Raw genomic sequence first — 17,421 nt, 5'->3', positions numbered from 1 at the left:
TCTTTGAAAAATAAGTTAGCAGTTTACAAACAAATAATTTACCCCGTTATTGAGTATGCAGTACCTGTTTGGGAGTGTTGCGCTAGAACTCATAAATTGAAGCTCCAGCGTGTCCAAAACAAGGTACTCAAAATGGTTTTGAATGTTCCTGGCTGGACAAGATCAAGTGAGGTTCATGAATTAGCAGAAGTAAAAATGTTGGATCAGAAGATTCAAGAAAAATGTTTGAAATTCAGGGAAAAATGTGCTATTTCTGAATACCCCTTGATTCAAGGATTGGTTTAGTTTATTGTAAGTTTAAGTTAGTTTTAGGTTAGGTTATGTTTTCTTAACATTTTTTTTTCCTCATTGTACCTAGTGTTACAAAAATGATAAATCATATACTTTTAAAGTTAAGAAAATGAACAGTGTTTAAATCACGAAAAGCAAACTAAAGCTGAAGAGCCACAGCTGACCACTTATTATGTAAACCAAATGTAATTATTATAAGAAAGATTCAATAAAGTATATTTAATTCAAAAAAAAAAAAAAAAAAAAAAAAATTTGCTTTCAAATGAAGGTAAAAGCGATTCATTATGTTCATTTATCGATTTGCTATGATTTTTTGAACATTGGCTGATCTGGAAACCGTTCCAAATATGTGGGATGACTGTAGTTTGCTTCAGAAATTTAAAGAAATTTTTTTCCGGGTTTCATTTCCGTAAGATCCGTTTTTTTCACCCGTTTTTTGACTACTATTTGTTGTAACGTCACTGCAGAATATGTCACATAACCTTTTCTTAAATAAGTGTTGCCAGTTGTACAATGTCTTTACTTTTGAAATTTCTTCATATTATTCCAATTCTTGCCAAACCACGTTAGCCTTCAGGGTTTACTTTGTCGGTTTGTTCAGTCTGCAAATCTGGTAAAATGGACAAATTATAGAATCCAAATCAAATTCATAACTGCTAAATGGTATTAATTTGAAAATCATTTTGTTTTGGCTGTTATAGCCTACACACTCTTCTAATCAAGCAGGCAACAGTTGCAAATTCGGAACTGATATTTCTCAGTTTGGTAAATACCGTTCAAATTGACGCAATCCAAATTCTTCGATAACACACGCGCCCAAACCTTCTCCTGTTTGTTTCTCACGACCACTTCGAAACCAAAACTGTATGTGTACCACGGGTAATGTTTGCTCGTGTGTGCTCTCAGTTCATGCACTGAATTATTCACCAGGGGAAAGTGATTCATCATCATCATCGCCATCATCGGTAGGCACCGGTACGGTCAGTCAGTCAGTCACTGATGATAACCATGGCCCGGTGCTAATTGGGTGCGCGGATAATGATATGTATTAGGTTTTCATAAATCGCACCACCCAGTTCGGGAAATCAAATTATAACTGGATGAGATTAATTGCTGGGTTATTTTCGGTATCGATTACTCGCGCGCCACAAACGGATTAGTGCAAACTGATCATCAGTCAATTAACGGGGCTTTTGGTTATTCGCTGATCGGATGTAGGCAGATGTGTATCAATTTGAATTTGATGGCCGGTGAAAACTGGGCGCACAATTTGGAGCAATTGTTATGGTGGTTTTGTTGGCGTTTCAATTGATTAATTTGAGCCTTTGGTGGAGATAACAATTGTTTTCGGTTAAACGATCGTTTACAGATGTAGTAATTTTCAAATATAATATAAAATAATGTTTCGATCAAATACAAGCAGGGCTTTATTTGTAATAATCTTTTGATTTAAACTTTAAACAAGTCGTGCCATAAAACATAAAAGTAACCATTTCCGAAATGCAATAAATCATTTCAAACATTCGAAACAGCAAGAATATGACACTGTCGAGCGGTGAAATTTCTGTTTCCTGTCCGGAGGAGTCAACGAACATTCCGACGGAAGAGAACCATTTCGCCTTTCCAATCTGCAGTCAGTTGCAGTGGTGATGGTCAACATCACCCCACAGCGAGACGTCACGTCAGCCAACCACGCCACCTGGTGACGCCGGTGCGTACGTGACCGGCAGTGGGCACCGAGGGGCACGGTAAAAATTAAAGGTATTTTTTGTCCAATTAAAATTTTGAACATTTTTAACTAAAAAGACATTGCTTCTTTATATCATACTTAATGAACTTCTCATTTCAAAACCACTCAATATCTGTGTTCCGAAGAAGATGACGGTTCAGACCTCGAGGAGAAGTATGCGGACACCGAAGAGTCACAACCATGAGCGGGGAGAGGATTGCATACCGGATGATGACGTTGTGCTTGGCTGTTTTTTTGAAAATTTCTTTCGTAAAATTGTGTAGCTTCCATTTTACTGGAATACAAATAAACTATCAATATTAACCAAATGAATTTTCAGTAATTTTGAAATCTCTTTCTTGGAATATACACACGCGTGGCATCCCGCGCCTGCAACATCCACTTTGGCACTGTTTGTTGCACACATGGTCCGGAAAAGATAACTCATAACAAAACGTATAATAATCAGCTGCCGGCGAGATTTAGGCTGGTAGATTTGTGTTGGGTTAAAACTTGTTGAGCCAGGTCAAAGAGTTTAAATTTAAATTTAAATGATATTTGTAAGACGATATAAAAATGTCTTCATGTCCTTTAAGAAGGAAACATCCGGCAAATGCTGATTCATCCTGGTGTACAAAATTGTAAAACTCAGCTAAATGCAAAGCATTTTAGAACGATGATCAATTTTCTTCGAAAATGATCAACGGCTTCACTTTAAGTATAAAAATATATTAGTCATACTTCAATAGCTAGTCAATAACTAACCCTGTCTTAAGCAACGAGAACATAAGAACATTTAGCATGCCTTTTAAAACGGATTTAGTGAGTTTAAATGAGCATTACTAAAGGAAACGTTTTGATGTACTACGTTGGATGGGAAATAGATAGAAACATTGAAGATTTGAAAATCCAGAGAGTATCATGTAATGCTTTATTTTGTTTCAATTTCAGTATGAAAAAAAACGCAAAATTTTACCGAACTAAAAATAAACTCCTAGATGTTTCCTGTCTTTCTGATCAGCGGTTTAAAAAATAAACATTTGTCAAAAACTTAAAAATGTCAATTTTCAATTCTTTTTGGTTTTATTGGTGAATAATCAAGATACAATAAGTTCTTTTACAGTCCATAATAGAGTTTTGAAAATATAAATAAAGAATTTTAATTTCAAACAAATGAATTTACTCACTTTGAAAAGTATCAGAACTTCAAACTGTTCTTTTAAATGCTGTATTTTGTATCATCAAAACATTTTTTTTTCAAAGAGTTGTTTGAGTTTTAAATAAAATAAACTAATCTTTTTATAAAATGAAGTTTTAAGCAAAACTAACTTTGAAAAAACTTTAAAGAGTTATATTTTAAACCCATGAATGATTCAAATTGAAATTAACTCAAAGATCTAAAAAATAACTGAAAATTCGAACTTTTCAGCACTAGTATCGAAAATGAACAATCAATCGAAACTTGGGTTCAAAAAATTGATATTACAGGCCATGGTTTCATCATTAGAATGAAAAAAGTGCTTTTTAATGCATTATACACTTGTCCAGTTGTTTTACAATCATAAATTTTCAAGTGTTCCCGAGCAGACGGAAATAACAAGGGAAGGTCAGTTTTTGATATTGTGAGAAGATCAAAATATGTTATTGGGATGATCGGATTAGTTGTTAAAATATCAAAAATCAATAACAAAGATTGGTTTGAAAAATAACTGAAACTGTTATTATGTTGTTATTGCAATAACAAACCATTAACACAGAAGGAATCACGAAGGAAAAACAAGATTTGTTATTTTGTGCGGAGAGAAGGAGCAGCGTATAACAAAAATTGTGATTGAACTGGTATGTCTCCATAACAAAAAATGTTATTGTTTAGGTTTATTTACAACTTGCAAATAAACCTGCAGTTGCCATATCTCCTCTGTACTAGTCAGGGCTGCAGAGTCGGGTACCTTCAAGTGACTTTGAATCCATACTTTGAAAACAACTCTGACTCTGGATGCAGGATATGACGTCAACGCCGACTTCAGCTCTCCAAAAATGCCCGACTTCACAGATTCCGACTCCAAGTAAAAGTTGCTGAAAATTAGCTGAATCCGATGCCGTCTCCGAGGTCTTACTTCAGCTCGAACTTCAACGTCAGCTCCGACTTCCTGGCTCTGTGAAAATAATAACAGCTTTTGTAATTCACATTTCAAAAATTCTCAATAAACAAATATATTCCCTTAGGGAATAAAATGAAATTAAAAAAAAAATTAACTTTCAAAGGTTAATTTTTCGGATTAATTTTAGCTTAAGGACCCCATTTCATGGCCAAAATTATAACCCCGATGAAAATGGTCAAAATTATCCCATAGTTCTAGCACGGACGAACGGACATGACACCAGAAACATATTTTCTTTTACATTCAAGTTGTCGGAGTATCATTCTCAAAATGTCTTATGCAATAATTAATTAAAACATTTAGCATTGATATGGTGCTGGTAACAGTTATTTTGACATTAAGTTTGTCTTTATGATTCTATGTAATTTATAATGGATACTAAAATTGCCGTAAAATTGATAGAAATTGTATTTTTAATATAAATTTATACGACCATTTCAAAAACTGCCCATGACTTTGCATCATCAGCTGGCTTTGTTTACGTTTCAAACCACGTGGCGCGAAGATTTTGACATAAGCGATCTCGCTTGCGCAAGTTTTCGCCAAGAAGAAGTTAAAGAAAACCTGCTTCACTTTTTGAAACCCCGTGTCATGTCCGTTCGTTCGTGGTTCTAGCCAATTTTAGCAAAATCCCTTAGGGAATATATCAAATAACTAAAAATCAACTCTCAAAATTTCAACTTTTTAGAATAATTTTAGCTTAAGGACCCCATTCCATGGCCAAAATAATGACCCCGACGAAATTGATCAAAATAGACCATAGTTCTAGATAATTACAGCAAAGTCCCTTAGGGAGTATATCAAATATTCAATAATCAACTCTCAAAATTTGAACTTTTAAGAATAACTTTAGCTTATGGGGTCCAACAATAATGCCCCGATGAAATTGGACAAAATTATCCCAAAGATCGAAACATATTCAACAAAAAAAAATAAAAAATAATTACAGATTGTGTTATGGACACTTAGAAACATTTCCATTTGTGCGATTTATGGTAATTTTATTTCTTAGTCAGAATACCAAACGAATAACAAATCTTGTTATTAGGAGAGTTTTTGAAATGTATAACATTTCGTCTTATTAGCGTGTTGTTAAACATTTTCAATGTAATATCACTTCAATGCCAAATCTTGTTATTTTATCAGAAACTGTTATTATTTTTTTTTCTTGAAGTTGAAGTTCAGGATTTTTGTTATTTAATATTATTGATTTTGTTATTACCGTCTGCCCGGGTTGACGCAAATTGATTTTTTTGTGAGAAAAAAAGTTGAAGTTTCATAAAAGTTTAATTTATTTTTAAACGAACCAAAACAAGCTAGATATGATTATCAATGAAGACAAAAGAAATGTTAGATTTATATGAGTTGGTAAGATTTTTGTTTGCATTGAAATTTTCTAGTTTATTATGAAAGCATTTTTTTACTTCTGATTTTTCTAACCAATGTTAAACATAAAAATTGAAAAATATTTGCAACTGCTCAACTGAACAAAAAATAATACTTATTTTGAATTCAATTCATCAATAATTTTTTTTAAATAAAATTGAGCAGGATTTTTTTAAATTCTCAATAAGAATAATACACATTTTATTTAAAATGTTAGCCCCAACCCCTGCCCACTTCCTTACCTTTATCAAAATTTCCCCTGAAAAATTAACTGATACTTGAATTGCATGATTTTTAAACATTGTGTTACTTAGCATTTAAAAAAAGCACATTTTTTTAATTTCTTTGAATTTTAGGTTCCAGATTGGTAAAAAGCCTGTTTAAAGTTTTTTTAAGTTGGTTAATTTTTTAACAATATTGTACTTTGTACTTAATGCTTATTTTTATGTTTGTTGGGCTTAAAAAAAAGAAGAGGATCAAAAAATCTAGGCTAGATTCCCAATGAAAAACCATGACGGGGGAGGAAGAGTCAAAAATTATCGAAAAAAGGCTTAAACCACGTGGCACGGCCTCTTTTCCTTAATTTTGATTTTTGAAGCATTATTTACGCATTATTATGCACTATTATGAAAATTTACTCTAGTTTTTATTGAATTAAAATACATTTGGATTTATACTCCAAAATTCTCCCCACCTAATCACCCGTAGCACTGTCCGACCTGCCCAAAACCACGTAGCGCCACCGCTGGGACCCCAATCGTGCACACGTGCGGTGTGCACCGGTCCGGTTGCGCTGTTTTCAAGATTTATTCGCCGCCGAGACGAGCCAACACGCGGCCGCACGGAAGTAGCAATACAGTTCTCGCATTGGCCGAGAGACAATTACGTGATTATTTCTGTTCGGTTCAACTCCCAACACGTCACCGCGAATGCATCGAATGTTTTCATTGCGATAAACTCAATTCCTCGGAGCGGTGATCGCGGTGAACGAGCGTTGGTTCGTTCGCGAGAGAAAGAGACTTGGCGCAAGCGACGAACCCGACCTAGCAAACCAAGCTGATCGTCAGTCGGAGTGCGGTTTCGGCGAGTGACAGTTCATGAGCGGTGGCTGCGGCGGCGACTTTTGGAGATTTCCGAGAATGTGTGCTTTGCGTTGAAGCTTTGGGGTGTTTAGGGTCGTTTTAAGGGGGCCCGCTAGTGTGATTTGTAAGTGATACCGACTTTTCTTCTCTCTCCCCCTGTCTTATCGTCCATCATGATCAGCAAACAGACCGTGGTGGGGGAGCAGCTATAGTTACGGCTTGGTTACGGACGTGTTTAATGGGCCTTATCGGCTGGCTCGTGTGGCCGCAGTGTTTGGTTAGTTAAGGGGGGTGGAAGGAAGAGCAAAATGTGGTTTCACTTTCAATGGCCAAAGTCCGCCATCAGGGGCCGGCAGGAAAATCGAGAAAATCAATGCAGTGATAAATTATCCAACGCTGGATGAAAAGCAAGGAAAAGCCCCGTGGATCGTGGCTTATCGGTGCCATGAAATTGACCGTCGTAAATTTTTATCCGTTGGTTAACTTGGTCGAAAACCAGCTTTCCTCGTTTGCGGTGGTGAGTCTGCGGAAGTGCAAAACTTGTGGAAAGCTGAGGATGACCAAGTTGGTAAAGCAGGTTCTTTGGAAAAAGTCATTTTTGCATCATCAGCGTTCATCTTGAGATGATGGCTGCTTGGTAGGGTGGTTCAAATTTAATGGAAAATATTAAAGAGTGCCAAAAATCACTGAGTTATAAAAGAAGATCTCAATAATAGTCTTCAGACAGGTTGATTCATAATAAATGCATCTACAGTGAGTTACAAATATTTAAAGATAAAAATCTTTTTGAGGTACTAGGTAACCATTATTAATTTTCAAAAATTCAAAAGATTTTAAAATCAACCCAAACATGCAAGAAATGATTCTAATTGCAAGAGAATGCATTTTAAATTGATTCCAGTGGATTGCACTTAAATTTTCATAGTAATTTTAAAGTTTTTAGAACAAAAATTTTTTTTAGCCCCCTGGTTTTTCGGGCTAGCCTTTTAGGATGGGAGGGTGAAAAACAACTTTAAATTGAATTTGTACCAACCTAATCAGCCAAAAAAAAAAAAAAAATAACTGTATTGAAAATGATCCGAAAGAGTTTGAAAGGATGTTTTTTTTCTAGGAAACCCTGTCATGTTATGTATTTTTGTAATGTTATTTGTAAAACCTTTCCAACGTGCTTTAAAAGTTGACTATTCGACCTTGGATTTGACAACCATATACAGTCGACTCTCTGGCTGTCGATCTTCTCGATATCAATAATTCTCCATCTACCGATGAATTCTTCGGTCCCTTCAATCTGCATACTTCAATTATCTTCATTCCTCGATATTACCCTTGCTTGAAGGATCTCTTCCTCGACAGTCCCTAGGATTCTGTTTGCTTTAAAAATCTCTTCCGGTTGTCAATAATTTCACTTTCTCATGGCTTGCATAGACATTTTTCTTGGCGAAACGATGCCTTGAAGGGTGTTTAACATTAGTTTGTTTTTGTTTGATGTACGTTGCCATGATTCTCTCCCATAGCTGGGTATCAAGAAAAAAATATTTTCAATCGAATCTTCATTTTGCATCGTTCTGTAAACTGATGATTCTCTTCCTCGACAGTCCCTTGGATATTGACAACCAGAGAGTCGACTGTAAAACGTAATGAGCACTTTTTTCAGGCTGGATCTTAAATATGCCAATGAAAAAGATGTCCAGATCCATAAAGCGACCTCTCTCTGGAAGGGTAATTGGTAATACTTTCCGATTTATTTGAAATATTAAACATCTGACAACCCTTTGCAATGGTATGTGTACTTAGATTACATTTAAAAATATTTTAGAGGCGATTGTTGCAATTTATAATTAAAATTTTGGAAACTATAAGCAATATAACAAATTATATTATAAATTCCGATAGATTTGTAAGTTTTACGTCAAAGAAGCTTAAGATAAGTTCGAATATCTTGAAGAAAAATAAATCAAGCTCAAGGAATACCAAATGATGTGAGCGCCTCTTTGAAATCATAGCTCATAGTACTGGAAAAGTGTCGAAAATCTGGAAATTATTGGCGAAATTCGTCTCTGAAGAATGCACATAAATTTTATCGTTTATCGGCTCTCTCTATGTCGATATTGAGTCGATACCGCGGAGGATAAAAGCTGGAGGTTTGAAGAACGAACGAGAAAATCAATGCATGCTATTTGAAGGGACTGATACATTAATTGACAGATGATGAAACAATATCGTTATCGAGAACATCGACAGACAAAAGTTCATGTGTTGAAACGTAGCATGTTTCAACAAATAAACCAAATTGTGTCTGCTAGCCGTGTCAAGTTGAAACAAATTACATTCGCGAATCTACAAAAAGCCATTTCAAACCAAACTACATCCGAGTTTCAACGTGTCCAACCCCAATCGGACGGGCGGATAATGCGTAAACAAACCAGTGTCACGTCGAGACATGTGCCGTGCCAGCGTCGTCACTGTCAGACGGGGCAATTTCGGGGGCAAGTTGGTATCTAAAGTGTGCGGCGCACAGAAATGTACAAGAAACAAAAAGAGAAATTATTCGCATAGCATTCGGGTTGGACACAGCTGAAAAAATGAGGAATTTAATTGGTATCGGAATAGTTGAACATTTGAAAATTTTACATATTTTAATTTATAACAGTTAACTTTATTTAAATGAGCAAACACTAACATAGTGTTCTAACAGTGCAGCATAGACCCATTCAGAGAGTAAAAAGCTCGTTTTGTTGACAACATTTTTTGCTCATTTATCTTGTGCCTGTCACAGATGTATTTGTCGGTTTTAATGCTTAGTTTATTTTCTCAGACCCTCGGCGATGCAATAAAGCTCTGTTGTACGAGAAATGAATAGGAAGAAAAGAGGCCGGTAATGGTTGGGTGGAAGACGGCAAATGTGTATTCCATTTTCCACAGTTGACGTGGGTTGATCTCGTTTTTTCACTCCCTGATGCCTTCTAGCAATGAATTTTCCGCCTTGTTCGTGTTGAGCTTTTTTGTTTGATGTACGGTATGATATTTAGCTCACTGTTGTAAAATGTGCTTATGGAGCTTTTAAGTAATTCTAATTCATTAAGAATTAAAATAAGTTTTTTTTTAAGTTAATGAGTAAAGTTCATAGATATTTATTTCATATTGTCATGATTTAAAAATCATAAAGTTTTCTAATTTTCATATCTTAAAATTTTGATAATCTTTCAAATCTTAAAATTACTTATTCCCAAATTTCAAATCTTCTAATCGTCAAATCCACAAATCGTCATATAATAAAATCTTCAATTCTTAAAATCTTCTTAACGAAACATCGATTTCAACTATAAAAAAATGATTTTCCTAGATTTGATCAAGGATTTATGCTCTTTTGACAAATTCCTTCAAATTTTGTCATCTTTCATAAATTTCCATCACCCACATAAATCATTTTCTCCAAATCTCAGCCATTTCCAGCCTGCAGACTCATGGTTCTGCTTCTGGTTATCAATTTTTCGCATGATTGCCGCCCAAGGTCCTTCCCTAAAGCCTTTAGTCTTCGTCTGAAAGGCCTTTGTCAGTGTTTGAAACGCAACGCTTCACTGTCCGCATAGCCATCAGCAGCCGACGATGGGAACAATTTACTGCCAAATGGCGCCATTGATGGGCTGAACCGGCGAAAACTACGACCGGTTTTCAAGGGGGGTGGAGGGATGAGCAAAATGGACACGGCGACACGGATTTGGCCTCGAAATGGGTCATCGCGCCGGGCGGACCCATCACTCGTGTTTTTTTGGGATATAATTTTTTTGTTCCTTTCTCACATGGCAGAAAATGAAATTTCATGAGGCATGGCCTCGACGGGATGCACGGTTTTGGGCAGTTTGGTCAACTAGAGTTTCAACGCAATTCTCTACAAAAAAACGTTACTTAATCCACCTAGGTGAATGGGGGCTTCCTCTTCTCGGTTCATACACAAATAAATGTATTGAGAATGTACATGTATATATAGAGGCGATTCGTTGATTGAGTTCTAAAATTCAACTAAATTGCTAATATTATTGTTCACAATGATAAAGCTTAATTTTCTGGGTACAATGACCCTTTGTACGACCGCAAAGGATTTAAAATGGATTTTAAAACAATTTCAAATAATAACTTTGCGATCCTTTTTGACTGAAAGCAGAATACTTAGTATATAGTCTAGAGACTTACTAAATCGAATGCTATTCAATCCGAGTAGAAGTAAAATACGCCTATGTTCGTCGACGAAAATCCATGTAAGCAAAGCACGCGAGTTTTAACACCGTGACGGCATAGGGGGATGGCGTCACTATTTTTAGACCACGTTTTCCACTTTTTCTTATCGAAACCGACTACTTTATCGACTTCATTTTGCTGGGTGAGATAGGACGCCGTCTATTTTTAGACGATGATTCAGCACTTTTGCACTTAAAAAAACCAGATGGCAGCACGATGTAACGCCACGTCCCTATGCAGTGCTCGAACGAGTCAAAATTTCCGTAAACTCTCTCCTTCTCTCGCCTTGCATTCCGCTCTCACCTTCTACAGCTAAAGCGAAAATTTAAGAAAGGGTAAAAAGTGTATCGCTAACGGAGTCGATCGATGGCTCATGGATAGGTATCTAAGAACACATTACATATTGTCATTTCCCGAAATGACTTGACTTGTCTTGGCTTGGCGAAGACGTTTTTGAGGCTATTCTGGTCCTAATTTAGGGACGACAGAATCTTAGCATGCTGGACGCGATTCACAAAGGGAATTTTATTTCCTAAAATGACATTCGAAGCACGATGAAAAATGCTTTCGAGTGAAGTATAATAGTTCTGGGTTTTTAGCCGGATGGGCGAACCAGCATGTGATAATGCATTGGTATCGTCAAAAATAGCAGTTTAGTGCAGATATTAGCGACTAAGCCTAATAATTCGTCGAGATATGTATCTCATTGGATTGGGTTTTGAAAAAGCTTTACAAAAATGTGCAACATGCCGAAATTTTGGTTAATTTTGGCCACGTTTTAGTCGATTTGGAGGCGGCTGAATGCAAACAGTTTTCTTAAAGTGGCTGTAACTTTGGCAAATTTCAATGGATTTTTGTCCCGTTTCAGCCGTGGATGGAGGACATTCCAGACTACCTAGTTGTGCAAAAATGAAGCAATTTTGAAAAATTTTCATCGTTTTTTGTTTTTTGATTTTAGTTTTGCAAATCGTTTTTCGTAAATATCTTTTGACAGGAAAGGGCTACGGGAAGATTTTCAATAGCGACTTATCGGAAGCTAAGAGGGATCGAATGCAACCGGAAGTGTCCAAATCCGTTCAGCCATTTCCGAGAAATCGCAGTGACATTTTTTGGCCAATTTTCAAGTGATTTTATAAGGCATTCCTCGGAGAGGAAGCCAAAAAGTGTATCTACACACCTTAACTTTCAACATATTTCCAAACATTAGATGCATGTTTAAGTTGCATTTTTATTCAGAATGATTGTTTGAAATAGGGTTCCGTTCTGAAAAAATATCTTCAGTATTTTTAGCGTGCTCACTCAAAACGGGCCATTCTATTGGCACAATCTCCGAATTCCTGGTGATCTAATAGTCACTCGAAATAGGATCCCGTTTGCTCAATTTTAACTGTCCAGACCGGGTCAATACCAAGGTCTGGACCTCTATCGTCTGCAGTGAGTCACTGTAGAATCGGATGGTGTGGTTCGGATATGGCCTTTGAAACCGGTCGCTTATCAACGCTTTCTAGTGCCCAAATAAATCTGGGAAGTGTCCGCCAGGATAATTATTCACCATTATCTGAGCCTGATACTGACAGATTTGGCAAGATTTTTCACTTTAAACCCACTTTAAACAAAATTCTGATGAATTAAACCATCTGAATAATACAAACTTAATTCAAATACTCCATCCCCTTCACCAGTCAGAATTGTTGCCTGGTAACCCTGGCCTATAAGGAATACGTTGCAGAAAAAATTAAAAACTGCTTGAATGGGAGCGTTCTGTTAATCGATATAAAATGTGAAACTTTTCGAGAAATCCGGCCAAAATTTGTCATGACTTTTGGTTCAATGGCCCAAACACCGTATTACCGTAAATTTACCGAGTTTGATAAAAATGACGAGTGCTTAAAAAATCATGTTTTGCAACGAGTTATTTACAACTTTTTTGTAATCCCAAAAAAACAGGTTTTGAAGGAAGTTTTATGTCAATCATCCATGTGTCAAGTAAACCCATTGCTCAAATAAAAAAATATTGAAAAATGTTACTTTTCGATACCATTATATTATATCATTCATGACCAGCTCCAACCTCTGGTATCAATGAGTTAATACTTAAGCTCAAATTTTTCGGAAATGCTTCAAAAAACCAAAACAAGATTGCTAAACTTGGGCGCGGGGGTTATTTTTGCTGGTCGGGTGTCAACACTTCACGAAAAGTGTATTCCGCCGATATTTGATCTATTTCAAGCTTTTAAAAAAATACTCAAAAAACCAAATCAAATGTTTCTCTTAAACATTCATCAAAATATTGGCTGGAAATAAATTTGAGCATTACAGAAAAAAATAAAAATAAATTGAAGCCCTCTGTCCCGATTACACCGAGGTATTCCTCACCCTTATCGATGCAATCCGATCAGTTGCTTATCAATAAGGCGTCTTCGATGGTGTGGCCAGCGAGAAGCTATTCAGTGTGCAAAATGCTTTCCCCTTGCATTGCTGTCGGCGCCCTGTCCGGCATCTTCTGGGGCAATTGAACCACATTCAATTTGCAGAGAGGGTGGCAAAAGTGGGTGGAATGCGATCGGTTTATTTTTTCGGTGCCCCACCTCTGCTGATGCGAGGTCCTACGAGTTTTCACCGTGAGCTCACGATCTGCGAGTGAATGCACTTCAACTTAGTGGTTGTTAAAAGAAGACTAATTTGAATACAACATTACTAACTATAATCAGTTGAAACCATGAAAACAAGTTTTGATAAGTATTTGACTTCGGTTCCCCTCCCTCTAACGCTCTAACGCTCTAACATTTACACACAAGATCCTCTGTAATTACTCTTAGCTTTAAAAAAATGTAATTACAAAAGTCTACTCGGTTCTAACCAGGTCCCTATCCACCTATGTGGTTGATGCCTTCCTCACTTTTTACCAACAATGGGTAATATGAGTTGTGGGTCTCGTGGCGCAGGGGTAGCGGCTTCGGCTGCCGATCCCGATGATGCTATGAGACGCGGGTTCAATTCCCGCCTTATCCACTGAGCTTCTATCGGATGGTGAAGTAAAACGTCGGTCCCGGTTTCTCCTGTCTCGTCAGAGGCGCTGGAGCAGAATTCCCACGTTAGAGGAAGGCCATGCCCCGGGGGGCGTAGTGCCAATAGTTTCGTTTTTTCGGGTAATATGAGTGGTTTGGACACATATTTCAGATATTTTTTTAGATCAGAAAAATAAGTACACAGATATACATGTAAATTAGCAAAAATGTCAGAGGTTGATTGAGCACACATTTGAACTTTTTTTTAAAATCTGTTTTCAGGGAATTAAAATATACATTTTCATCTACTAACAAAACAAATTTGAAGCCATTTGGTTGCCGAGTTATAGCTATTTGAAGTTAGCAGTTTCAAAAACGATATCTCAACACTACTCTGACCAAATCGGCTCAAAATTTTGGTGAAGACTCGTCAAACTATTCCCGTGTGCATGACGAAGGCCGATTTTCAAAAAGTTTATTTCAAAAAGAGATAAAAATACTTTTGTGTTTTTCATATAAAAAATCGTCAGTATTTGATTTTTTTAGGTTTTAAAAAAGCAACATTTTAAATCGGGCTTCGTCATGCACACAGGATATGTCTTGGGAGTCTTCACCTCAAATTTCAGCCAATTTGGTTCATCCCATCTCGAGATATCGTGACACCGGTAAATCAACTCAGTGTTTTGAGAAAAACGCTCACAAAGTTTGACAGTCCGCTTTGCGCATGGCAAAATTTTGATCTTAAATCATCTATTACTCAGTTTAATCATGTAATGTCTTCATAAAACTTTCAGGAGTGATTGAAAATCATCTATTTAGTGGATTGAATGAATTTTCTGTAACATGAAATTTGGAGATTTTCTACATGTATGTAACCCCTTAAGTGGCCATACCTCGAGACAGGGTTGCCAGATTATCAATGTTGTGGACTCGTTGGAAAGGGTTTTCGATTACCTAACCAACGATGGGTCGGATGATGGATCCGGACATCGTTTGCATACATTTAATCGAGATCCGGCTTCAAAAAAGTACATAAATATCACTTAAGTAGTCATAACTCGAGACAGGGTTACCAGATCTTCAATGCTGTAAGCTCGTTGGAGAGGTCTCTCGATAACCTAACCAACGATGGGTCGGATGATGGATAGCTTTTGAACTATTTATCGAAACTTCAAACAATTCAATAGCGATGTATGGGACCCTATACCAAGTCGATTGCAACTAGTTTGGTCAAAATCGGTTCAGCCAGTGCTGAGAAAACTCAGTGAGAATTTTGGTCACATACTTACATACACACAGACATTTGTTCGGTTTTCGATTCTGAGTCGATATGTATACATGAAGGTCTTCGAGCTTTTAATGAAAAGTTCATATTTAGAGCAGGATTATAGCCTTACCTCAGTGAGGAAGGCAAAAAAAAAAATATGAAAAAAAGTATTTGACTTAGAACTGAATCTCTGATTGTTACATTTAATCATACATTTAAAGAGCACAACAAAAAACTTCGCCATTTTAGTATAGGATATTGTACGATCAGTATCTTGCTGGACTCGGTCGTTAGAAACTCACCATCCAGCTGCAGCTTTGTTGACAAACAAACGGAGCACGCGGTCGCGTGATGGTGGCATCGAGCCAGAATTAGAGGTGATCATGTGGTTAAAAATTAAACTCTTGTCAAGAACAATCATATTTTCCCGACTGAATAAAAAATTGCGAGCATGTTCAAACAATTATTTCTAATGTCGGAGAAGTGATGATAAATCAAAATTTTAATCCATATTTTTTCTATAACTTGAACTTTTTCACTCCAAATGAGAACCTCTAGGTCTATCCACGACCATTTCCAATGACCGTGAGAAGATGTCAGAAAATCCAGCTACCAACTAAATCCACAATATTTCCGGATAGGAAAAAAGATGACACACGTGTAAAAACAGGAACACACAACAAAGATGATTTCAATCGAACTCGCCTCCACTCAGCTCGGTTTCCCCATATCTCTTGGAAAAGCAACATATTGTGCATAACAATTTCGAGCTAAAACTTTGTTTTTGCATGTGTGTTTTTCGTTTTTGCTTGAATTATTTTATTTATTCAAGCGAAAAAAAACGTCGTTCGATTCGAGGACATCACATAATGGCCATATCTCACTTCCTGGTAGATAAAATGATTTTCTTTGGTACACCCAGAACTGGGCATCAGCATACGAGAGGATAAAGAGCACGATTCGGTAGTAAAATGGTACTGTGTGCGGACGGAGAGGATAAATCCCGAAATTACCGAAAGTACTTTACTCATGGTTCATTTTCCAAAAAAGTTCATCTATCAAAAAAAAAAAGTACCGGTACCGAGAATCGAACCCAAGACCTTCAGCATATTGTACCGTGCCTTTGCCGTATGGGCCACCACGGTTCGGTGACTAAGTGGCGGTCGTTTGTCCATATAAGCCACTCATAGGATGAACTGTTCCAATGAACGAATGAACACGCGAGAGGACTATACTCTCGCAATATAGCACTTTCCTCACGTTTCTTTTCGTGAGGACTATCCCCTCGTTCTTTAACTTTGGGTGTGGCTCTGAAGAGTCAGTAAAAATGTAAAGCCTTACAAGTTAAGTGCTTGAGAAAAAAGATAAACAAAGCTCAAAATTAGCTACAAAATGAGAAAAAATTCAAATTAAAACATTATTTGCTTTGAACGGATAATTTTTAAATTGCAGTGTCGCACTTACATCAATTTTCAGACTGTGTCAAGATAGCACAACAAGCTTGAAACTTCTATCATATGAAGAGTGATAACAATGCACGGAGTTTTTTCAGTTTTTGTTGAATATCTCAGGATTTTTGGGATCTGTGAAGTGTCAAAAGATGAGGCATTGTGAGCTGCACCAATGGCGATCTTAACTCAATTTGGACCAAAATGCACTTGCAACAAGTTAGCACGACGGTGACGATGTGTTAAAAAGGTTTGTACAAAAGTTGTTGTCTTGTTTTCTTTTAAAAAAAACACTCGTTGTCTGCCGTCTTTCGTGGCCGACCCCCCTCCACTCACTTTTATACGTGCTATTTTAATAGGGGGATGGCGTCGCTATTTTTAGACCACGTTTTCCACTTTTTCTCCATCAAACCGACTACTTTATCGACTTCATTTTGCTGGGCGAGATAGGACGCCGTCTATTTTTAGACGATGACTCAGCACTTTTCCACTCTTGCGCTTAAAAAAACCAGGTGGCAGCACGATGTAAGGCCACGTCCCTATGCGCTAACTCGAGCAAAAAAAAAATGCTGTTTTGCTCCACAAAGTGCAAATCGTTTCGAGAGGGAGCACAAGGAGATGTTCAAAGAGCATCGCTTCCCCTGCTATGTAGGGTAGTTTTACCTCGCAACTGGTTAAAAGTTTAACAACAACAGTTGGCATTCAACAGTTTGAAATTAGGGGCCTCTACCGTGGTTGTTTGAACCAAATTGTACATGGCTTTATGGCATGGCTTTTATTTTTCTCCACTTTTCTCCTCTGTGGCATGCGCC

General features: G+C 36.9%; 2 protein-coding genes across 4 annotated transcripts in view; one reads left to right on the top strand and one right to left on the bottom strand.

The window, feature by feature from the left end:
- The window catches only part of LOC6039069 (cap-specific mRNA (nucleoside-2'-O-)-methyltransferase 1), a 145,042-nt gene that overhangs the window by 87,567 nt on the left and 40,054 nt on the right, over positions 1–17,421 (bottom strand). The window lies entirely within an intron of this gene.
- LOC6040269 overlaps positions 1–17,421 on the top strand; it is a 45,378-nt gene that overhangs the window by 24,387 nt on the left and 3,570 nt on the right. The window contains exon 1 of one of the 2 annotated variants that reach the window (XM_038248642.1): positions 6,621–6,774. The exons of the other annotated variant lie outside the window; for it this stretch is intronic. The gene's annotated coding sequence lies outside the window, so the exon portion shown is untranslated. Of the gene's footprint in view, positions 1–6,620; positions 6,775–17,421 lie in introns of those variants that run through there. 2 annotated transcript variants of the gene reach the window in all.

This window comes from Culex quinquefasciatus, chromosome 1 (genome assembly GCF_015732765.1).
Source record: "Culex quinquefasciatus strain JHB chromosome 1, VPISU_Cqui_1.0_pri_paternal, whole genome shotgun sequence".
Lineage (NCBI taxonomy): Eukaryota > Metazoa > Arthropoda > Insecta > Diptera > Culicidae > Culex > Culex quinquefasciatus.
This window is presented reverse-complemented; position numbering and strand designations above follow the sequence as displayed.